Source organism: Mytilus galloprovincialis, chromosome 14 (genome assembly GCF_965363235.1).
Source record: "Mytilus galloprovincialis chromosome 14, xbMytGall1.hap1.1, whole genome shotgun sequence".
Taxonomy (NCBI): Eukaryota; Metazoa; Mollusca; class Bivalvia; order Mytilida; family Mytilidae; genus Mytilus; species Mytilus galloprovincialis.
In genome coordinates this window covers 24,723,067-24,749,056 of record NC_134851.1, presented here as the reverse complement: position 1 = coordinate 24,749,056, position 25,990 = coordinate 24,723,067, and the positions used below count along the sequence as shown (strand labels likewise).

General features: G+C 31.6%; 2 long non-coding RNA genes across 2 annotated transcripts; both read left to right on the top strand.

The window, feature by feature from the left end:
* The first annotated feature begins 4,417 nt into the window (after positions 1-4,417).
* On the top strand, positions 4,418-6,645 carry LOC143059171 (uncharacterized). The gene is made up of 3 exons (XR_012973412.1): positions 4,418-4,518; positions 5,711-5,872; positions 6,548-6,645. It is a non-coding gene; the product is annotated as an uncharacterized LOC143059171 (long non-coding RNA).
* Positions 6,646-13,777: 7,132 nt separating this feature from the next.
* Positions 13,778-14,937, top strand: LOC143059083 (uncharacterized). Its single transcript, XR_012973378.1, has 3 exons — positions 13,778-13,879; positions 14,117-14,314; positions 14,830-14,937. It is a non-coding gene; the product is annotated as an uncharacterized LOC143059083 (long non-coding RNA).
* The last annotated feature ends 11,053 nt before the right edge of the window (positions 14,938-25,990 follow it).

The window sequence follows — 25,990 nt, the reverse complement described above, 5'->3', positions numbered from 1 at the left end:
CACCCGAGAGACAAAATCAACAGACTGTAGAGCTTTGTGCGGGATTAGTGGAGCGACAGATTAAACCTTTTCAGTAACTTTAATACAACAATAAAACTAATATCTAACTGGCTAATTATGTATATATTCAATATAGAATCGAATGCACTTGTATAACTCTCAGTCGCCTTTTTGTCTAGCCCACCCACTCCTGCACGCGTATATCTTTCATGTCTTGTGAAAGCCAGCAATGAAATCACAAAACCAATTGTCATATAGAATGTTACATAAAGATTTTCTAGATAAATGTGATTTGAATTAACCAAGACGCACAGGATTTAAATTTTAAATCTATAATCAATATAATCTATAATGTTTTTACACCGTCCCCAAATTTAAAGTCTAGTTTGTCAACCTCAGCGTCGAGAATATACCTTTTCGTAACATGTCTACTACGATGTTTGATTAATTTCATCTAACGGAGAGTGTATTAAAAGTATGTATGTTCACATGGATCATTTCTAAATTAAACTAGTTCACAAACAACAGCATCGTACAAATTGGATTGTTTTACCTGGCGACAGCTTTAAGAAATATATATCTCAAGCAGACTTGCATTAATTATAATTGTAATCATAAATAAGCTGTAATCGATTACAATTTTCAAGTTATCATTATAATCATCCATCAACAAAAGATCTCATCGAATGTAAATCAATAATGTAATTTTATTTAATTAATAACTTTTCAAATACATTTAAACCCTGATTTTATTCGATTGCATTCTGATTTCAAAATCTAAAAATCGTTACATTGTACAGGTGTTATATCTGGACATACAAACAAAACTTCAATCCATTTGTAACACATCTCAAGAAAAGGATGTATGTTAATCTTTGTTGTATATTGAATTCATGAATTTTGAAGTTATCTTTTAATAACATATCAAAAAGTCAAACAACAAAATGCCAAATCCAATGGATATTTTAAAATGGAAAGTCCCTCATCAAATAGCAAAATCAAAAGCTCAATTATATCAAATAAATTAACCATAACTGTCATATTTCATACTTGGTACAGGTATTTATTTAATATGTAGAAAATGTTATCAAAATCTGCAACAGTTAACTGTTATTTATTGACTAAATTCAAATGGATTATTTTGAAATGCGTTGTAATTAGATGCAATCATGATTACTTACCAATGTTATCATTAGTTATTTTGGGAAATGGAGTTATCATAAATTATATTTAATCGTGAAATGGACAAAATAATCAATGACATTGAAAGTAATCGGACCCATCTCTGACTTCAGGTTATAATGTTGAAGTAGTGATGAATTCAAACACTTGGCATGAAGCGTTAGAACATTGCACTGAGCAGAAATCAAAATTAGCTGACATAACAGACTTAGAAATGAATAATGCCTGTAATAGAATAGATTCCAAAAGTGCAAGCAATAGGTACTGGGTTGGAAATTTCTACAAACTGTCTTTTAGGATTTCCATCGAAGGTAATTATTTGTATTAAATATTGCAAATATAATAAGATGATCCTAAGAATAGAAAATGTTAGCGCTTTATCAACTCACATATTTTTTTATATATTAAACTAATTCCAATACATTTAATAGAAAGCACAACAGCTCACACAAAACCTAGCTAAGTATTTGCTTCATAAATAGTATTTTTGCTAGTTGGCGACAGTGTTTGTAGACGTATTGTCCGCGAGGGTATCACAATAACGGTACTGAACAATCAGTGCAGAAATTGTTATTTTTCGTCATGAAATGAATACATAATTAAAAAGAAATGTATTGTCCTATTTTAAAGCCTAAACAGTATAATCTGCTGTTTCGTAAAGATTCATTATCAATGCCCTTCAACTTTGCAATGCATATTTTAAGAGATTTTTAAATAAGTAACCTGACAATCAACTATCATAAATTGTTTTGATATTTATATTATCATCATGATCAATCACCAGCTTATTAAATCGATTATTATCAACTTTTCTCTACATTATTTTATCTATCATAAAGGTTGTTATTATATACCATATCCAACGCATGGTGATGGATATCACACTCTGCATGGCTGTTTTAAACTTTGTTCTTCTGAGAGGATGAATATCAGTGGATATGTTGCTCACATGGTATGTTTCAATGTAATATAAACTAAAAACTACATGTATTGTTTTAAAATATTCTCATTCATAGTCAAATTATAATTTAAAATTTATAAAGGTACACTAAATTTTATTTATCTATATGTGTTTGGTGTGTGTTAACTTCAGCCTATAGCATTCACTTGTATGAGTGGTTTCATTATTACATGTGTGATGAAATGCAAAAGGTTTGCTTTTTGCAAATATTCATACCGACAACACTTTCCCAAAATATTCACATTGTTATAGACCACAACACTTAAATAGATGTGGTTTGACAATAGCTGTGTCACTCCTATTATTGTGATGAAAACAAAACTCATTTGATCTGAAATCCCAATCAATAGAGATATATTATTCGTTTCAGGCTGGTTTTGGAACAAATTGCATATGCGATTTGCAGTTACAAAAACGCAATTCAACGAATTTGGATATAAGAAAGGTCTTGTCATATCTATGTACCAAATCATCTACGTTTTGGGTAGTTTATAAAAGTAAGTCCAAAATATGTTTATATGCTATCTTCCCACTCGTGTATATATGTAGGACTCTAAAGTGCAATGAGGACGCGTATGTGCGATGGTCTACGCTAAAGTACAATGGTTGCATATGCTAAAGTGCGATGGCCCGGGAAAATATAGACGTAAAAACGTAGTTTGATTATGACGTTTAGTCGTTTATACAAACTAAAGCAGTATTCGATGGTCTACGCTAAAGTACGATACAAACTAAAAGTTGAACACGCTGGAAGATAAATTACAAATATTTTATTAACACATTTAATTAAAACCAAATGTCAATGACTGAAATGATTTAAACCTGACCGTGCTTTATCGGCTGAGGCAATTGTTTTTTTTTTCTGTAGCTGGAAGAACTTGTATCCTGCAGTCGACCATTTTACTACTAGCATATAGATACAAAATAGTATTCGCATGAATATCATGTATCCTGCTTTTGTTGGAAGCGAACAGATACATTTGAATCATTGTTTATGCTGCAGTTTACTTTGCAGTTCCCGTTAAAATGTTGTCGATTTTATTGGAAAGTAACGTCGGTAAAATAAAAGTACTTGTTTGCATGCGTAAATTATAATTTAATTTAGTCGGCTAAAACATTAGTTTGTATATTGAAGGAAAATATAGCATGTTTGTGTGGTCATTATGAAAAAGAAGGAAAGTCAGCGAACATCGCCTCTCTCTCTCGTTTAGATTAAAGCTTTAAAAAAATGTTACATATTCCGACAATAATCTAATTTTGTATTTGCAATTTTAAATAACGACTGTATGAGGATGTGTATGATAGACTGTGTGAACGGTAATATTATTTTGTAAAAAGGCTATTTTTTAACCTCGATGTTTTAATCCCTCGATTCTTACCCTTTTGGTCAATCGCACTTTAGCGTGATACACCATCGCACTTTAGCGAACAAACAACCATCGCACTTTCGCGTGAGACACCATCGTACTTTAGCGTAGACCATCGCACTTTAGCGTGACCATTGCACTTTAGAGTACCATCGCACTTTAGAGTCCTACATATATATATTCGATAATTCAAATAAACCCGTTATAACTTCATGTTTATTAATATTCAAAAGTCTTTTAAATGAACACCATTCATCAAATATGAATATATAAATATGACATATATAACGTTGACTCTAAATTATCTATCTATGTAATAAATTTAACCGTCAATTACAAGGATAAATGTCATTGGTTCTTTTTAAATTTTAATTACATTCATAAGCTGTATAACATATATAATGTCTATATTTTACCCCTATTTTGACATTTGTACCTCTTATGTCTGGTTGTTTTTATCACACATCGTTGTCAATATAATCGAATTTTATGCAACTGTCATACAAGTGAGAGGTGTTTATCTAGCTATTAAACCTGGTCTAATCCACCATGTTTTTACATAAGAAAATGCCTGTACCAAGTCTGAAATGTGACAGTTGTTGTCCATTCGTTTGTTGTGTTTGAGCTTCTGATTTGTCATTTGTTGAGGGACCTTCGTTTTTAATTTACCTCGGAGATAAGATTTTTTTGTGATTTTACTATTTATTCATCATATGCATAATTTAAAAAAAAAAGATAAAAGTAAGAATATAACATTGCAATGTACAAAAAGCGATATGTTTTTGATGATTGCCTAAAAATTCTGTTTCTTCAATGCTAAAAGGCAATATCATGTTTTCCGTAGATTGTTAAAGCAATTTTTAAATATACTACTATATGTCATTAGTGTGTTGTTTTATTGGTATTCAGTTCATTTAGATGATTTCCATGCTGACAATGAAACATGCCGTCAGCTGCATTGTAAGGAATCAAAAACCACAGCTACGACTTTAACGAGATCTATATGTGGTAAGTATGCAGATTCACTTATTCATGATAACATATGCACAAATACTATGCCCTATCTTTCGATTTACTAAAGAATTATGAATTACAATAAAGGCATTTCATTTTCATTTATTCATATGAGAAATCCACTGTAACAGTTGTCAATTGTAAATTCTAAGACTTTTGATAAAAATAATTTATAATATGTCGTAATATTTTTATATACTCAATTTTAACATGTGTAATAGATATAAGAAGATGTGGCATGAATTGCAATGAGACAACTATCTATCCAAGTCACAATTTGTAAAAGTAAACCATTATAGGTCACAGTACGGTCTTGAACACGGAACCTTGGCTCCTTTCGAACAGCAGTCTTAGAGGGGCCTCTAAAATGACTAGTGTAAAACCATTCAAACAGGAGAACTAACGGTCGAATTGATATAAAACAACGAGAAACGAGAAAAACTAATGAACCACATCAACAAACTAGTGTAAAACCATTCAAACAGGAAAACTAACGGTCAAATTGATATAAAACAACGAGAAATGAGAAAAACAAATGAACCACACCAACAAATGACAACCACTGAACATTAGGTTCATGAATTTTGAAATGCGAATACAAAACGCTTTTAAACGTTTCATTTGGAGCCAACCTTCACCTAACCAGAAACAATAGTGAAAATTATAACAAGGAAAGACACACTACCAAATAGCAAATGAAATGGTTTCACTCAATTAATATGCATATTAACAAAACAAGTGTACATACACTGAAAGAATAAATTAGATCTATGAAACCATGTTAATACAAAATTATTTAAAAAAAAAGGGGGTGTTGGGATGTAAAACGAAATCAACCATAATCTTTGACAAAATGCCTCAAACAAATTAACGTCCACAGGTAAAAAAATAATTGTGTTGTAAGGTATTCGTGGAGTACAAAAATGTTTTTTACAAAATATACCATTTTTGTTGTTCATACCAAACACTAATCATAGATGGTATATATTTTTTTTAAAGTAAAACAAGATATAATAATACTGAGTTTTTAAAAGACCTTGACTGTATATACAGCGCTTGCACGGACGGTAAAATATACAATAAATAAGTAAACAATGAGTAAAAAATTGCAAAGTACAAATTGTATCAACAGGTCAAATTAAAACTTGTTGGTCTCCGTTAAAATTCTATTTATTTCTGGCTTCAGGACCATATTCAAATACAGGCTACCATAACCTCAGAAGTCCAATTTCACAAGATGATCTGCCGTATATATGTTACAAAAATGCAGTCAATAGAACATATACCAATGGGACTCTATCACAGGAGGATAGCTTCCGGTTTAGAGAATATGCATCTGTAAAAAGAGGTGATATGTATTTCTGTATGCTTATATATATGTGTATGTGTTCAGGTTGACCTAAACATAGTATCGAGGACAATGATTTTTCTTTTATCAACAATAATAAAACGAGACAGATAAACATACAAGAACTAAAATGCAATCTCGAGCTCTGACAGCAAAATACCTATAACAGACTTAAACCTATTTTGGCAAACACAATGACTTATTAGATAACCAAGAACTCAGATCTGTACTAAGGTTCTTTTTTGTTTTGAGAGTTTAGGCACACGTCCACGTACACTCTGTGTTTTGTTAAATGTCTTTCTATTTGTATCCAACTGATGATTATTGTACTATGACATCACTGTCCAAGGTTATAAGAAGGTTTAACGCTCACAATCATTTTTACCTCACCAAATTCTATATGTGCCTGGCCCAAGTCAGGAGTCCATATTCCAGTAGGTGTACTTTGTCATATTTGTTTTCGTAAATTGTTTTGTTATAAATAGTGCCGTTATTTTTTGCAATTGAATTATTTCATATTTTTAATGTATGAGCTTCTTATAGCTAACCATTATATGATAAAGAGTTTTCTCATTGTTACGTATACATCAACTTCTTTTGAACATTAGTGGATAGTTATCTCATTTTTTTTTATTTTTAGATTGAATACTAAATTAAAAATTTACATTTTTGTAGGATTCGAAGACAATCCAGCAGTTGTTGTGAAGTGCATATCAATTTCCTGTCTCCGTAATTTCACCATTGAAATTAGACCACAGAATTGTAGTTTGACTGTTAATGGATTCGTCTGTATAAAACGTAAGCCTTCAACTTTGTGGGATTTGTATCCTGTCTAACTTCATTGTATATTCGTTAAACCTTGGGATAAAGACGTCAAATCTACTTATAGTACTATTTAGCATCCTTTTTAACTCAAACATTTTAAGCCAAACTAACGAAGTTAAGATTTTGTCTTTATACGAAGCATGATTTAGAGGGTACTCTAAGTTATCGAAATTCAAGGAAAAGTAATTGAGATTAAAAGTTTCGTAAATCAAATATATTGCCTATTCTAGAATTGGGGTGAATCGGATGTGGATACTAAAATATAACAAAGATCTTTTAAAGTACATACAATCTGAGACTCTTTTTGACTTTTCTACACTTTATACAATTATTACCATTCCAAACTAAAAGACAAATTGAAAGAGTTGGTATTGCTTTGTTTCATAAAAAAAGAATTGCCAACGTCAAAACAAGTGTTTTTTACTTTGGTTCAAACAAATATTCTCTGAAACTGATATTTTCACGATGTTTCAATTCTTGATGGACAACATATTTGTTCTATTTGGATAAAGGTGTTTTAAACAAAACATTGACATTCCTATGAGAATAATCTGCGTCCCTCTTTTTGTCGCCTTGTTCCCTTATTCACAAGAAGCTGACGTAATGCATTAACGTCTTAGGGGAAACAAGGAGCTTTTTAGGAAGAAAGACTGTTTATCCTATTCTTTTAAGTCAGATCCATGAGTTTGAATGTCCCTCTGGTATCTTTTGTCCCTCTTTTACAGTTTCAAACATTGGACTAATTTCTTCATTTTGACCTGAGTAGAGGCTATTTATATATTTTTAACATAGCCGAATGGATAATCTAAAAACAAGTGTTGTACGGCCAGACACATCCAGGGGTCCAACATTTAATTCAATCCATCAGGTCTATCATTATGATTAGCAACTGTGTTACTTTAAAGATCCTTGCTCTTACCAGAATGCTAGGGTATCTCAAACTGTCACATATTGCACAAATTGGTTTGTAGTTTAATTTGGAACATGATATCAAAGATCATTTAATTGTCAACATTACACGTTACATGTTTCGCAACATTATAGGACAGGAGACACAAATAACATCAGGCACAACATTAAACAACAAAAAATGGACGAGCATTTTAAAAAATTGTTCAATAAAGTCGGAGGTGATCTTGTAATTAGCACTAAATAAAACCATTTTAATTTTGTCGTTCTATTTACATCGTAGTCTTATCATACATGTACATTTACCTACATAAGTGTAATGAACTATGTGTATATGATGTAAAACCAAATGTTCAAAAGGGCTATACAATATCATATAAGTTCAAGATCAGGTAATTCAATTGATCACCTTATATTTCAGTCGAATCAAACAATTACAGCATAACAAGTTTCACTACAAATTCATCACAGAAGTTATCTCTCCCTGTGTCATCAGTAGCACAGCTGTCAGTAAATATGGATTTTTATCATACTACGGGAACTGTAGCCCGAATAAAAAGTTCAATATTACCAACAGCTCTTAACGAAAAAATTCAGTCAGAAGCAGCAAGACTTCATATATTGTCAATCACCATTACCACGACAAACAATTTGAAGAATCCAAGTAGCTACGTCACACACAACATGAATAATTTGGAAAGCACAACAAGTAGAATTTCAGACCCATTTATAAATTGTCACTCTAAAATAGGTATTGATTAAGTTTCCTACAAAAAATACATAAACAAAAGAATTGAGCTTTCATCCAAGGTCAGATAGAAACGTGAAGACAAATCATTGCATCTGTCTAAAATTTTCCAAATACAGAAAACACCATGTTATGGTACAATGTTAGTTGAGACCTTGTTTTCAATTTAAAAGTTTTGCAAACATTTAAAATGTAGCACAGTACTTAGATAACAATATTACGTAATGTGAACTGAGAGAAGTTAAGTTAATTTTGATTAACAATTTGCAGTCACTAATTAGAAATGCGTTTTGTATTTACTCATAGAATAAATTGATCATGACACAAGCTTTCTGAACAGATATATCATGTTATGGAGGGGTATCTGCAAAAAATACCTGACAAGGGAAATTCGGTCCCAAGAATGGTAATTTTCGCATATAACATGATATATCTGTTTAATTACACTGAATAGATATGTATTGAAACTTATTGTACAGGTGAAGTTAAAAAAAAATACTTTTGCTTATGCATACTTTTTAGAATAGATAAGTGGATATTACCATGGAACCGCGGGAATCATACAAGTACTAAATCGCGTTATCTCGCATTCTTTATGAAACGTCATATCCGAAAAAATTTGACGGGATTATACCCGCGAGGGCACAACAGGAATATTCAAAATGGCAAATACCATGGTATTTGTGGCATATTCACCGGCAGTGGTGAAAAACAGGGAAATTCGTTCGAAATTAGTTAAAAACGTTAGAATATGCGAAAAATACACTGGCTACCAACCAATCAAAATCTTGCATTCTTATATAAGGTGTAATTACGACAAAAATACAAACAAGACTCTACAAAACACAACGCAGAAAACTAAAAACTGAGTAACATTATCCCATCAAAAAACCTGGGGTGATCTCAAGTGTTCCGGAAGTGTAACCAAATGCTGCCTCATTTGTTAAACCCGGAAGTTAAGGCTTTTCATCGAAAATGCTTTACTCATTATGCTCAAATGTTGTACTCATATGATTCGTAGCTAAGTCGGTGTAACTGTCTATTTGCAGGATTTATTATAGCTGGCGTTTTAGGTGCATCTATAGTGATCCTTGTTACTGTATTCTTACTCATTATTTGCTGGTTAAGGTTTGTATTTTGTTTATTACCGTTTCTTCAAGCATTTATCGAATTTATATAAATTTGGAGTAAACTCAGTTGCTACTGATGTTTACCCAAAGGCTATAAGTAATGTGTTAACAGAGATGGGCAATATTTGGCTTTTCTTAGTGGAGGATTAATGATACTTTTCTGTAATCAGTATTGTTGTTTGTCATTAGAAAATTCAATACGTTATACCAATATATATAACTTTGATTAATGATGGGTAATAACATATTAAGCCAATCTAAGAAAGATTAACTACTTGTTCCAAAAAGGTCATTTGGAATGCAAAGTTGATGCAAAGTGCATGTCTGTATGCTCTTCTGTATTTGTTTACAGTTATGGTATCTGAATACTTGAGATACAGGTGTGCAACATAATTCTCTCCATTTAAGGCCTATACTAAAAAATTGTAAAACGCCCACAAACTTTTCTTGTTTATTTTAATTAAATTTGAAGCATTGAATTTAGCCCCAATAAAACCGTACTGGTTACCGAAATATCAATATTCGTCGCATTTATTCAATTGATTCATTCATATTCGTATTATTCAAAATAATTCGTTAAAAAGGAGTTCTACAAGGATCTGCAGTCCTTCATCTATCATTTCATACCTTAAAATATAATTATTCTACATAGTTTGATATGTACACATATCGTCGCTGGGGGTCCAAAATGTCGTATAACTCAAAATAGCAAATGTTAGATCAATAAAACAAATTGAAATAAGCCTTGTGATAAAATTGCTTTTAAAGATTGCTTCCAAAATGTTGTTTGTATATTTGAAAAGTATTGTATAATGGCTTTGAAAATCAAATACTTGTACATTTCTTTATTTCTGTTAAAATAAGTTTAGTTTTAATGTTATCCACAAACGCCATAGTGTTTATTTCACTTCGATTTACAAAAGTTATCATGTTGACTTACGACATTTTGGAAACTTGCATTTCAACCAAATGTTCAAAGCCTGTTTGTGAGATATTTGTTTTTAAATTTGAATTCACTACATTTTAAAAGCCCAGTGACTACTATGTTGTTTCCAATGTGTACTACTTAACAGTACCAGTATCGTCTTTTTGACCGGGTCTGATTTGCTTATGTGACGTCTTACAACGTCTTCAAGGATTAATTCATATTGCACTGAATTCTGATCAAACCGGTGCTTGAGGCCGTCCTAAACTAGTGAGATGATGGTAGTATTTATCTGTGATAAAAGCATCACTGTGGCTTTGAAATAAAGTACAGCAATTACATGGCTGTTCCTTTGCATTCTGTGTGGTTTTTGATGGGCATGCAATGTTCTTGTGTCATGAATTGATACCCAATATACTTTGTTTTGTATGCTGTTAAACAAATTACAATTATTGCTGTCATGAAAATACAAAAATTTATCTTTTTTTTTATATTTTAGACACAAAAAAAAATTTGAAACAAAAAGTCTTTATGAAGATATTCAAGTAAACGAGTTATATGTCTCTCTAACTATCAGGAAATTGATGTTAAAGCCGATCAAATCAAAAGAAGTACAGTTCAAAGGGTAGAAAGTCCGCAACACTAGTTAACTAGAAGATAATCAGTTCTGATTAACAATAAAACGGCAGTGATATGGGTTGTCATGCGGAATATGCAAAATATATATGCCTTCGATTAGACAGACAATACAGCATAATAGATTATGTAAAAGAGATTTTACTATCAGAAATATTGTACCACTTTATTTGAAGAGCGGTATACTATTTTTGCCTTTATTGGTCATTAATAAAAGTTATTAAATTTCTATAACCATTGCTGTATTCTACTTCTTGCAGTTATTATCGGTTCTTTTTTGTGAATCATCATGTCTTTATAATATTATCAAACTATTGGTATATAGTAAACCATTATTTTCTACGTCAGAAAAAGAAGCGGGTGCCACGAGTAGGGCTTGAAAATCAAACTTAGAAAACCACATTTGGATTTGCTTTTGCTTTCAGATGACTCCACCATCTTAATTGATTTAGCCTATCATATGTATTAATTCATCGAGTATCAATATGATGATTATTTACCTTTCTTTGGCAGCTGCCGTCGCTCAATGCTGTTGGTTTTTTCTCCTCCAAATCATCGGATTGAGTACATATTGTGTACTTTTAATTTTGCAACCTTCGGGTCAATGCCAGCCATTGGTTATGAGTGTTTTGGCGCCGAAGATCTCATAAGTGATTTTCTCCTGTGCCGATATTAGATATTTGTCAAGACTAGCAGTTTCAAAATCATTATTGATTTTCTTAATTAAGAAATCTGATGACCATATTTTAACAAAATGTTTCGTTATCAATAATTTCAAATTTATTTGAAGGAGTCAGGTTGTTGTTTGTTGTGATATGTTGTTCTATCAAGCAATTTTGATTATTCGTTATTCTTTTATTTTTGATATTTCTTTAACCATATGTCAACATCATTTATAAATTTAGCCTTTCAACTTAGGAAAACAGCCCATAGATACACGACTGTTAGATTTGACAACAAACGGATCGAATCTAACCGCCAAAAACCTGTTTAAAAGCGCATTGTGTTCTGTTGTGTTGTGTTAAGTTGGCAGTGCATTGTGTTAAATAATAAACGTGTTAAAATACCAATGGTGTATGGCAAATAAAATGTTCGCTTTTCAATTTTAACTTTCTGAATACTAGTATTTGTTCACGTATACATTCATGTGTAACTATTTTTATGAATTTATTAACGTCTAAGAAAGGGCGAGTCATATCTATTTAACCCATACTGGGTTAAGAAGAAACACAACAACATGAACTCAGTCTAGGGCGTGTAGTCATGTTAATCTCGACACATAGTATCTTAAAACCCTAACAACATGACATTCGAAATAAGTGCAGCTTTCCGGTCCTTAAGTTAGTAAGGTTAAAACCTTTTATCAAATATGTAAGAAGGTATTCATATATATGATTTAGAATATAAGAGAACATCTGAGATTGTATGGTGTATTCAAAAAAGGGGATTTTTATAATTCTCATAGGTTTTTAAACAAACATTCAGAATTCTGAAACTATTATTGAATAAAAATATACTGTTGTCTTCTCGTCGGTCGGATAGTTGTCTCTTTGATATATTTCCCCATTTACATTATTAATTTCATTTTTGAAAAATGGATAAATAATAGTATTTTTTTTAAATACTAACTAGGTTGTTCTACCTCGGGAATAAATTACCATGGCTTTATTTGGCAAAACTTTGAGTAACTTTTGGTTATCAATGCTCTTCAACAGCGTACTTTTTGGGCCTTTTTAACTTGCTTTGATTCGAGTGTCACTAATGAGTCAACGAAGACGAAATGCTCGTCTGGCGCAAATACAGAATTTCAATCATGGTATGTATGATGAATTTATTTAGCGAACATTACTAATCATGCCTTCCTGTACCAGAACAGGGATATGTCTGTTGTTATCAATTTGTTTCAAGTGCTTAAGCATTTGATTTTGCCATTTGATTAGGGACTTTCAGTTTGGAATTTTCCTTGGAGTTTTTTTTTGTTTTTGTTTTTGTTGTATCACTTTTTCATATCTACACTTGATATATAGTATGTTTAGTGCAGCAACGACATAAACAGAATAGTTAGATAGGATAACGTGGAATGCTTTTTCACAAAAGGGTCTCTATTAAGTCCAACTATTTATATCAAATATATCATTATAATTTCATAAATTCCTTTAATGGCTTGTTAACATGATACCGGTTATGTTCTTCTCATACATTTAATGATGGTATGATACTTAACCCCTAACGGGAGGGACTGTGCTAGATTTTCAAACGATGGAGACATAATCTTTCAATCAGAGCGGGCATGTCTTTAACTGCTAGTAGTCGTTTGTTAATGTATGTTTCATCGTCATTTTGCTTAATTTCTTTTGTTACCCATTCTGACCTCGGACTTTGACTTCTTTTTAACTGAGTTAAAGTTACGGTGCGTATTATTTTGTTTTTCTTTATTCTATATCGATAGGTCATAGGTGTCATCAGGGACACATAAGTCAATTATATTACATAATTATCTGAATGTCTAGTTTCGTCAAATCAAATAAAAGTGTCTACATTCGCAAATCTATGCAGACTTTACTACATGTAATTAAGAGAAACAACATGAATGCAACTAATTGCAACATGAAGTGAATGAGATTAAATGCAACGGGTGTTTTATTATAGAAACGAAACTATTTACAGTCGTACCCAAATCTAATATTGACTCATTTTATCTTTTAAGAAAAAATAATCGATAAAAGGCGGAAGTGATAATCTTAAATTGTACAGCAGGAAAAGATGATATTAGCAAAATATGTCGTACATAATAAAACTGTTAATCATGTGGCGCTTTGTATTGTGTCCAGCAGGTAGGTACAAAAGCATATTCAATATAGTCGATGTATTCGTAATCAGTTCAATATATATTACCGCTGATTCAAAATAGTTTATTTTAAATGATCATGAAAGCCTTACCTTGAAAAGAAATGAAATTTTATGAGGACAAAAATGGTACTGTTTATCAGTATTAAAACATACCATGCAAAGTAATTTATCATATGAATCAACATGAAAATAATTATTGACGGAGTTAATTGTCGTTAAAGGTAATAGTATAAGCATAATACAAAATTCGACAACTTGGAAAGAAGCATTTGGACAGTGTGTTGTGCAGAAATTAAGACTTGCTGACATTGCGGAAATAGAAACAGACCGAACTTGTAATAAGATTATAAAGACGAATAGGGACAAATTGTTTTGGACTGGAAATTTCTACAAACTGTCCACCATGATTTCAATTGAAGGTTAGATTTTATATTTGTCAGAGTAAGTAAAAAAACCAGATGTTTATCTGGGCAAACGCATTTTAGATAATTAATATACATCTAGAGTGAACGAACTTTTCGAAATACTTTGGAGCAATCACATAAAATAATATTTTTTTGTTAATTTAAATTTATTCATAAATTAAATGTTTAAATGTCCATGTTGATTGTAAAATGAAACAGAGGTACAATAGCCAGCATTTAAGACACCTTATCTCTATTTGGAAATATTCGCCGCTTGACTTTTTGACGTCATAAAACAATTTACATATATCATAACTATACAAAAATTAGGTATAGATCCTGAAAGATTCTGTTTTGATTTTTACACGGAAAAAACGACAATGTTTATGATTTTAAATATATATAAATTGGAGTGTTTTGGATCAATATTCTAAATAAAGCATCTGAAATATGTTTTGCGAGGTAATACTTTTCCTATCGGACACGGAATTCACGTCTTCACTTTCTTAGATTTCCCTTATTTTTTTCAGGTTGCTATAATATAATAAGCGAGAAAACGGAAGGATATCATTCATTACACGACTGTTTCAAACTATGTGCAAAACGGATGGTTAAGAGCGTAATGTTTGCACACAAAGTATGTTTTTCATGAAATTGCATTGCATGCATTCTAACTTTCCATTTTAATTTCACTGCTACTGTGACACTTGTCTACAATATAAATTCAAAATTAATAGGGAAGTTTTTTAATTGTTTATATTGCCACCTTGGTGAATGTGCTAGCTTTAAGAGCTATAAATGCTCCTAAACATTTGTTGTATTTTGCCAGTTACTTGCACATCTATGCATTGCTTGACTTAAGTTGTCCATTGTTAGTTCTAAGCATATGAAAAAAATAGTAAAAAGATTATTTTAAAAATATTGCAAAATTGATAACTTTTATGGGATGTAAGCACCTGGTTTTATTTCGGGAATTTTGCTCTAATGTTGTTTTTCTACAAATCATCATTGCTGTAATACTAGTTAAACATAGTGGTGAAGCTATATAGACAATGTAACCTTAAATATTATTGAAGACTTTGGCCTATCACTTAGTCACTAAATCACATCAGTACTTTTATGCCACACTTAAAGGCATTATTTTTTCGGTCTCTCTATTCGACCGTTCGTTCGCCAGCATGTTTCGCTTCAGGTTATAAAAAAAATATAGAGATAAGAACGGTTTACAAAAATATAAAGAGTTTCTATTTAAATGAAGTCTGAACCTTGAAAGAAACTTAGATTATAAATTGTTTCCAACAACAGACAATCTAAAGAAGTAAAACTTTTGTATGCCCCACTTAGGTACATTATATATTTTTCCGGTATGTGAGTCCGTTCTTCCGTTTGTCCATGCGTCTGTTAGTCTGTCTGTTCCGCTTCAGGCTTAATTTTTTGGTCAAGGTAGTTTTTGATGAAGTCGAAGTCCAATAAACTTGAAACTAAGTACACATGTTCCCTGTGATTTATTTCATCTTTCTTCTTTTAATGCCAAATTAAAGTTTTGACCACTAATTTCATGGACCACTGAACAAAGAAAATGATCACGCGGATGAGGCATCTGTGTACTATGGACCCATTCTTGTTTAACCTAAAAATGATTTACTTTTTATACATTGTGACTTGTACATAGATTTGTCTAATTGGCACTTATACAGCATCTGCTTTATATTTTTTTCTGATCATTGTCTTTATTTCAAAATAACAAATGTTACAATTTAGTTGCTATGGTTTGATTTAAAAATTTGATTAGACAAATACTTTCTTTTTGCAACTTAGATTGAAGAAAGTTTTTATATTATCTAATCTTGGAACTGTGTGTGTAAAATGTGCTACAGTCGCTCATAGTTCTTTACACAATGGTACTTTATCTATGTATTTTATCTGTTTTATATTGTATATTCCTTGAATGTACTGTATGGTAATGTTATACATGTGCAGTCAAGTGGTCGGACTCAATAAGATAAATCTAAATCTTAAGTCTACAAAATGACAATGAATGTTCCAATTAAAGGTCAAGTGGTGAGGAAGGTACACAACAAAGATCGCACATTTAAAGAACTTACAAAAAAGGGAATTTATTGTAAAGCTCGATTCGCGAGTAATTTCAATTTACAAATTAAGATGAAAATGTGTAGATCTTCGACAGTTTTTATTAGGATTGAAGGAGAGTAATACCAATTTGACGTGCGCTCGAATCCAAGTATCTACGACAATATGTCTTCTTATTATGAATAATGCTCTATAATTGAGTGTTTATTTTTGCACTATAACTTGAGATGATTCAATCATTACCAATATACCATTATCATGTTTTTTGCTATGAAAACAACATTCAAGTGACTCATTCGCTTATAAAAATTATGATCTTTTAAGGGGATTTTTAGACCAAACTGTATTTGTGGTTGGAATTTCAACAATAGTCTGCCAGAGAATCTACGACCATACAAATGTTCAAACCCAAATATATTTTGGTGGGTTTATAAAGGTATGTAAAATGTATTTGTTATTTGTAATCTTTCCAATCACTTACGAACAAAACCTAGTTCATATGTACATGATATAAATTCCAACATATCTGTCCCCTTCCCCTCGGAAAACTGTCTCGCTGCGTTAACGACTCATTAGTGGCATTGGGCTGTTCTATGGTCGGTTTGTTTGTCTCTTTGACACGTTCCCTGTTTCCATTCTCAACTCTATATACAATTACCACTTACCAGGTTATATCACCCTATATGTTTATAAATACAAATAACGTAGTTTTGATAATGTTTGATAACTTGTACCAATGTTCGCATTTCAGGTCTAAACAATGGCGTTCATTATATATTCTCCTTGGTCTTATGTTGGCATCCTTTTGATTTTCTTTCAAATATACACACAATTAGAATAAAAAGATTTTCAAATATACACACAATTAGAATAAAAAGATTAAATTAAGGATTAAATATAAACCAAAAATGTTTGCCATTTGATTGGGGACTTTCCGTTTTGAATTATCCTCGGGGTCTGGTATTTTTGTGATTTTACTTTTTTTTAATCTATCAGTTCTTTTTGAATTGCTATAGACAAGAATATGTTTAGTTTTATACGTGTATCCACGTTGAAGACCGTACCTTGATCTATAATGGTTTACTTTATAAAATGTGACTTGGATAGAGAGATGTTTCATTGGCATTCATACCACATCTTCCTATATCTATATCATAGTTTTTATGTGCTTTTAGTCCATCGTTGTATTGAAGATAAACTCGTCATAGATACCAGGATTGAAATTTTACATTCGCATCAGACCTTGTTAATAAATATTCCATATCTACTTCACAAATAATAAACGATGGTCTTTAAGTATAGATTCTGCGTACTGGCGTTGTTTATCATCTTATTGACTGGTATAGTATTGTTTTATTTGTCTTTATCAATATAAAGTTTGCTGTTAAGTCTTTTTTTATGATATCCATTGGACGTGACACTGTAATTAAGTATCCAATCATACTTTGAACGACATAAAATAAAAAAAATAAATAAAAAATGAGTTTGTTAAATTTGATGTATGCCTTTTTATGCTTATTTGTTACATTTTTTTGTTTTAAAAGTGATTAAACCGATAACACATCTGCCGTATTCCTATTTTCTACATTTTTACCTATTGTGTCTGTTTGTTATATTCACGCATCGTTGTCAATTTAATTGAATTTAATGCGACTTTCATACAATTTAGAGATTTAGCTAGCTACAAAACCAGGTTCAATCCACCATTTTCTACATAAGAAAATGTCTGTACCAAGTCAGGAGTGTAACAGTTGATATTCATTCGTTTGATGTGTTTGAGCTTTTGATTTCGCCATTTGATCAGGGACTTTTCTTTTTGAGTTTCAGTATTTTTGTGATTTAACTTGTTTCGTCTTCAAAAAACTCATCAGTAACGCTTAAAACAAATAAAAGTTAAAAAGGCCAAATAAAGTACAACGTTGAACCGCATTGAGGACCAAAATTCCTAAAAGTTTTGTCAAATACAGCTTAGATAATTGGTTTACTTTTTATTTTTACTCTTATAATAGGGTTTGATAACCAATATATGAGTGACATTTTTATCGATTCTTCCAGTTCACTTAAATGAATTCAAAACTGGTAACGAAACATGCCACCAGCCTGCATGTACATATTCAAATGTGAAATATGATAACGTATGTGGTGAGTAGGAATTTTAATAACTTAAATAATAAGATATTCAAATAAGTTCATTCTAGAAATAGGTGTTATTATTAACATACATACATATAATCATCAAATAGAATTCAAATAAAAGATCGTTGAAAAGGCATGCTTTATAAATAAAACCAACAACCTGTAACAGGATGTTATGACATAAATTTGTACATTTTCATAACGAATATTTCAGATCTGAGAACTTTCATTTTAGATTTTTAATCTAATGATGTATTTTTTTTTCTTTTCGTGTTGCTTCTTGTTTCAGGACAAATTTCAAACACTTCGGAATATAATGACCTAAAAAGTCCAATTCCACAAGATGAACTACCGTATATCTGCGAAAGAAAGGAAGTTAAACGCACATTCGACAATGAAACAGTTTTCACAGGCTACTTCCGGTTTGGATTTAATGCATCAGTAAAAAGTGGTAATATATACCAATACTTCCATTTTTGCATGCAAATATTTGAGGGAATCATACTTTTTTATGACTACAATAGTTTCTCCTAAAAATGTAAAATTTGCTATTAATTATTCTTTGCTAATTTCAATTCATAAAATTTAACTTAGTATCAAATATCGTGGCGTCTTGTTTCTTTTTATCGTGAAGAACCATGGAAATTAGAACACGTCAGATTTAAAAGATACCAAATTAACCATGTTAAAACAGGAAATGAAGTAAAAGATAAAGTACAGACAAACGACTACACAGGGAATTTACATGTAATATCTAAAGTAATCTTAGAAAAATGTGAAAGGTACAAAGATGGAATCATGTATTTTTTTGTGATTTCTATATAGGAAGACACTTACCGTTGAAGTGAGTCAAATATCTTAAATCTTTATTGTAGATGACATGGATAAACCAGCAGTTGCTTTTATATGTAAAGTTATGTCTTGCGACATTGACAACACATATCATATTAGTGTACAGAACTGTAATTCCATAACTTTCGGCTACCTCTGTGGTATGTGTCAGATTAAAGTTGTTTGTGTACATTTATTTATTAGTGTGTGTCGTATTTCAAATTCCTGGCGAGTACATCATATTTTCACTGTGAATCATAATGGTTGATGTACACTCTACCATTTAGTCAAACTTCAGACCATGTTCCTGCTGTTTTTAAAATATTATCTTTTTTTTCAATATGAGACTTCTCTACTATCGCGCATGTGACGAAACGTACGAGAGGTTGCAATTCAGAATAAAAAGCTAATAAAAGAGGGACAAAAGATATCAGAGGGATAGTCAAACTCATAAATCGAAAATAAACTGATAACGCCATGGCTAAAAATAAAAAAGACAAAAAGACATACAATAGTACACATGACACAACATATAAAACTAAAGAATAAGCAACACGAACCCCACCGAAAACTTGGGTGATTTCGGGTGCTCCGGAAGGGTAAGCGGATCCTGCTCCACATGTGGCACCCGTCGTGTTGCTTGGCGTAATTTGTGATCACAAAGGAAAGAAATAAACTGTATAAAGAAATATCCAAATATTTTGAAAAAAGGGATTATGCTTAAGATTGTTAAAAGCAATTCTTCTAGCAAGGTCATAGACAAGACGTCTCTCTCAATTTGATTTTGGGTTACATTTCAAATGTTGAAATATTTTCAGATAAGTATATTCAATAAGTCTAACATGAGGGCTGTAGAAAATGAAACTTCAATCGATTATAAATGTTATATACCATACAGTTCTTTAAATGTCTGTTCATTGATTCACATATTCAGATTTGAGCATAGGTCCTAATCAAGATTTGTTTTTATATCAGTGAATTAATGTATGGACAGTATATGTTGTCTTGCACATGACTATGTTTCTCAAACCAGTTGTGTGAAACCGATCACTGTGATTCAATATGTCAAAAGTGACATGTTAGAAACATAACAGCGACATGACAAGTATTAGTTATGCTTCAATGCAGATTCTTTTAATTACCTAGTTCATATGGTAATACAAGCTTGGAATGGTTATACAATATTTCCGACTTCAAGATCTAAATAAGATTATTATCATACATGTACTATACCGTTGTGTTCAGGATTTCAGATATAGCGGTGTTTTTTTTTTTTATTTTGTTACATTCAATAAAATAAATGACATGCATTTGAATACAAGAATGTGTTAACGTGATATGAAATTATCCATGTGTAGTTCTTGGCCAGCAGGGTGTGTTAAATCTTAAACGTGCTAAAGAAAGATAACACAGAAAGATATATACAATGTACCATCCTTGTAGAACATGGTAAGGAAATTCGAGCTAATGACCATTTGTTTTTACTTTAGAGCAATGCGAGCTTAAAAGAAAAGATTGAAATACCAATTTGAAATTTCCTTGTTGACTGTCGAACACAGAAACTCCCGCATTCGAAAAGATCATCCAATTTTGATTACAACGAGACTGATGAGGACATTAGAAAGATATAGGTTCTTGATAAAATATCAATTTAATCGTCTGCAACTTCAAATTGTATATCTTTCAATATACAAATTCAGAAAAAATAAAATCACGAAAATACTGAACTCCGGTGAAAATTCAAAACGGAAAGTCCCTAATCAAGTGGCAAAATCAAACGATAAAACACATCAAACGAATGGACAACAACTGTCATATTCCTGACTTGGTACAGGCATTTTGTGGATATCAATAATAACAAATATATCAGGAGTATGGTGGCTTTCAAATGCATATTAGAATTAATAGAATATAAATTTCATAAAACATGGTGTTCACGAAGAACTAATGTCAAACGTCTTGTTTATGTACAAAGCATATTGGGTGATAACGCATTTAATCATACCTTTTCAGTCATTCATTAAACGATTGTTTATAACGAGTGAATTGTTACGGCAAAATATAATGTGCCAATAGTAAAATAGATAGATATTTGACAATTTAATCGTTACATTTCTGTGTTGTCCTTTGCATTGTATTCTGATACTCAATATATCTAGGGTTTTTTATTTTGCAGTTAATGATGCTAATTCACATGAAACAAAAAATTCAAGTCAAACAAAAGAACCTGAAAGCACAAGTGCCTATGCCACAACACGTAAGATAACGTCACAGTCGAATGTTCAACAACAAACAAGCGATTTCCTATTTCATTCAAATCAAGACAATGCTGACAACCGTCCGGTAAATATTACACACTCAACACAATCTAGCGTAGAAGGGAGTTCACAAACAACTAGGCTTGATAGTACACCTTCCATGGTAAATCGTTCTTCATATGTAAGTAGAAACGCAACTGGTCAGATTTCCTATACTACTTCAAGTAAGATTACGACACAATCGAACTCTCAACAACGAACAAGTCCTGTGTTATCTCATTCAAGTCCAGATAATATTAACAATGTTCAAGTTGTTGCAACATCCCCAGTACGTACCGGAACCACAAAGAATTCAGAGACATGGCAGCAGAAAATAACCTCTTATATACACACAGCAACACAACTGTCCTAAAAGAGAGGGAAATATTAGAAAGTACAACTAGGGTATCAGAGATACCATCAGGTATTCATTCTAGAATAGGTATGGATATTACATAATTTTAGTAAAAGTTATAAAAAACTGAAATAACAATATCCATTTAATTATAGGTGGTATGCAGTTGTAGTAGTAAATGTAGTAGAAGTAGTAAATATTTAAAATAAGTGTCATGCTCGGAGTCAGAGTACGAGTACGACTACCAATCATCAAGGTAAGCTAAAGGGGTGATCTCCAACAAATGTTTTACCGTGTTTGATATCTGTGTGATAATTATCAAATTAATTGATTTGTTAAATTAATAAACAAAAGTAAAGAAAGCGCGTTTTGGTTTTGTTTTTTTTTTTTTTTTGTTTAAGCTCGCTAACAGAATCTATTATTTAAAATCTTTAACAACGAAAATAAATTGCTCCAGTTATAAATTTTTTTTTACCGTTAACATTTGAAAGAAAAAAAACTAACCCATTTTTACTGTTAATAGTTATCAAAAGTACCAGGATAATAATTTAGTACGCCAGACGCACGTTTCGTCTACATAATACTTATCAGTGACGCTCATATCAAAATAGTTATAAAGCCAAACAAGTACAAAGTTGAAGAGCCTTGAGGATCCAAAATCCCAAAAAAATGTGCCAAATTTAACGGCTAAGGTAATCTATTCCTTGGACAAGAAAATCCTTAGTTTTTTCGAAAAATTCAAAGTTTTATAAACAGGAAATTTATATAAATGACCACATAATTGATATTCATGTCAACACCGAAGTGCTAACTACTGGGCTGGTGATACCCTCGGGGACGAAACGTCCACCAACAGTGGCATCGACCCAGTGGTGTAAATAGTTATCAAAAGTACCAGGATTATAATTTAGTACGCCAGACGCGCGTTTCATCTACATAAGACTCATCAGTGACGCTCATGTCAAAATAGTTATAAAGCCAAACAAATGCAAAGTTGAAGAGTATTGAGGATCCAAAATTCCAAAAAGTTGTGCCAAATACGGCAAAGCCGTATGAAAACCGCAACCCTTTCATAACTGACGAATTCATTGAAATAAAATTGGATGATATTATTGTTAAGGTGTTTTAATCTATTTTTTTAACGGGGTTATTTGATTCCACTGTGCATAATCTTGCAGAATAATATAAGTATTTTTAATTGAACTAATGCTAATTGTATCAAATGATTTTTGATTAGGAATATTTTGGGTTGGTTTCGGTTTTTTTGGTGCGTGAATTGAACTCTACACTCTGTTTTGTTGTATTTTTTTGTATTTTTTATTATTCAAATTGTCTACTTTTAAAATTTATTGATTTCGTTTCGATTTGTAGTTCTTTTAAAACACTTTTTATGTTTAATTCTTGGTTCATTGGTGGCAGGGTTTGTTGTCATTGCTGCTGTTGTCTTGCTTGTTATTTGTCGGTTGAGGTTGGTATTTTTTTAATAATTTTAAAGTGATAATATTTTTTAAATAAAATGCACAAAAAGCTTCGGCGACGTAGTCTAAATTACTATTTAATCAATTTGCGTCCAGTGTAGACCTCAAGGAAATATATGCTAACCCGCAATAGTGATAGCAGTTGCTTTTTGTTTTCTTACACAAGCAAAATCGATAATCAACAATTTGAATTTGCTTTTTAGTATGATAAAAAAAAAAACGGGATACCAATGGGTCAAACATACACCACATGATTCGAAGATATGCAAACAAAACAATAGTGCAAAAGTGAAACGACAAAAAAACAAAACCAACACAGAAACACTAACAACTCTATTGACACCTTTTACAAATCTGTGATAGAAAGTTCATGTGTCTATGTGTAAAGTGTGTTAAATGTCTCAGCAGTAATATGATGTATTCCACATCGTATGCCGGTATGGCGTGTATATACATGTATTACAATTGATAAGTTACGCGCGTTGATGCACCTGCAAAACACAAAATAACTCATTAGCGACATGTTTTCGCGTACATAGATTCTTTACATACTATAATTGCCATTCAAATCAATAAATTTACCGATTGTGTGCTATCTGTTCCGTGCTGTGAAATTTTAACTGCGTGATTGTGTATTTGCATGGTGAATGATGCATATATAGCAGATCAAGTTTAATTTGACGTCGCACCAAGTCTTGCTACTCTTGAAGATCATACACTTCCTTTAGGTTTTTTTTCTATTTTTCTTTTTATTTTCCGAATATTTTAATAAGATTTCGAACATCAATAACCTCCGAATGCCTCTAATCTTAGATCTTATATGATACTTGTGAATTGAAAAATAATTATATTCTGTTATGCTGTATCACATTTTAGGCACCATAGGCTATTTATGAAGAACAGATTTGTTGATGATAGTCAAATAATTGATTCGAATTTTCCAAACATCGACGATACTTCCAACCAATCATCTCCACATGTTCACAAAACAATGTACGATATCCACACAGTTAGTGGAGATGATACACGGTTTGAACTTTTAGACGTTACCCACGACAGTTCTAACAACATCCGAAATAATGAATATGCGGTTGTGGTAAAGAATAACCAATCTGTTAATCAGGTGGTTGAGCACAATTGTGACATGAATGGAAGAAATTCAAATGACATGGTAGAAAACAGGTACAATCCTGTGAGGCCTCGAAGTGGTAATAAATCGAGCAACAGCCGAAATAATGAGTATGCGGTCGTGGTAAAGACGAACCAATCGAGTAATCAGGAGGTTGAGCAGAATTTTAGCACGAATGGAGAAAATTCCGACGATATGTTAGAGAGTGAATATGACAAGCTCAATCATATGAGGCCTCCAAGTGGTAAAGGTTCAAACAATTTATATGACAGTGCTCTTGGTTTTCGTGACGACTATGATGCAACATACAATACAACATATTACAGGAGAACTGACCAGGGAGATGAATCTGTGTATGATCATACTTAAAACACACGTTTCAATCTTTTCTAATGCTCCTCAACAACATCGTACGCCAGTTCTTTGTGTGTTTGTTTGTTTACATATTTGTTTGTTTGTTAATTATGTTGTTTGTTTGTTGTTTGTTTGTTATTTTATGTCCGCTGCTTACTGCTTTCTATTTCTGTCTTCTAGACAAAAAATATACAATATGCGTAATGTTTTATAACTTTCGTAGACAATTATGATTCGCTTTTTATTTTTAAATAATTAAAAATTAGACTTTTAAAACCAAAACATGATAAATATATTGTCAGATAATAAAAAGGAAAACTTCGTGTCATATCATATGTATTTGATTACCAATGACAAGATATAATCATATCCTTAGTTCGACCTTTTGAACTTATAAAAAATAGAAGCTGAATTTATTTATTTTTTAAATGAAATGTTTTTAATTATGCGGCTTTCTTGTTATATAATAAGGCAGGATATATCAAGAGGGCATTTAAAACTATTAATGAAAGCAAAAATATGAGAGAAAAAAGGAAGACCAAAAGACATAAAATAGTCAATGAACAACTACACAAAAAAAATCTCAAAGATTGAGCTCCACGAACCTCAGCAGATATCGGTTAATAGAGATGATATCTGCTCCACTAGTGGTACCCGTCGGTTTTAAATATATTCAAAAACAAATCCGCAGTCACTTCAAATTCCGGTGAAGACATAATCGATGCAACAGGATGGAGGACGTAACCGTCCGAGCACTGGTCAAATAGTGCGTATATAAAAATTTTAGCATTTTAAAGTTACATAGAAAACTAAAATATATAGCAACCAGAAAAATGAAAAAGCAAAAAAAAAAAACATGAATTGTATCCATCTTTAATCTATGTACAGCTCGATGGATTATGTTCAGACAGTCCAGCAGCTGACATACTTCTAATTCTCGGAGGGCAAATGTGTATCTTAAACTTGCGTTTGCCTCATTTAAGGAAGCTGGCTTGTCATGTTTTGGATTTTTTGACAGAT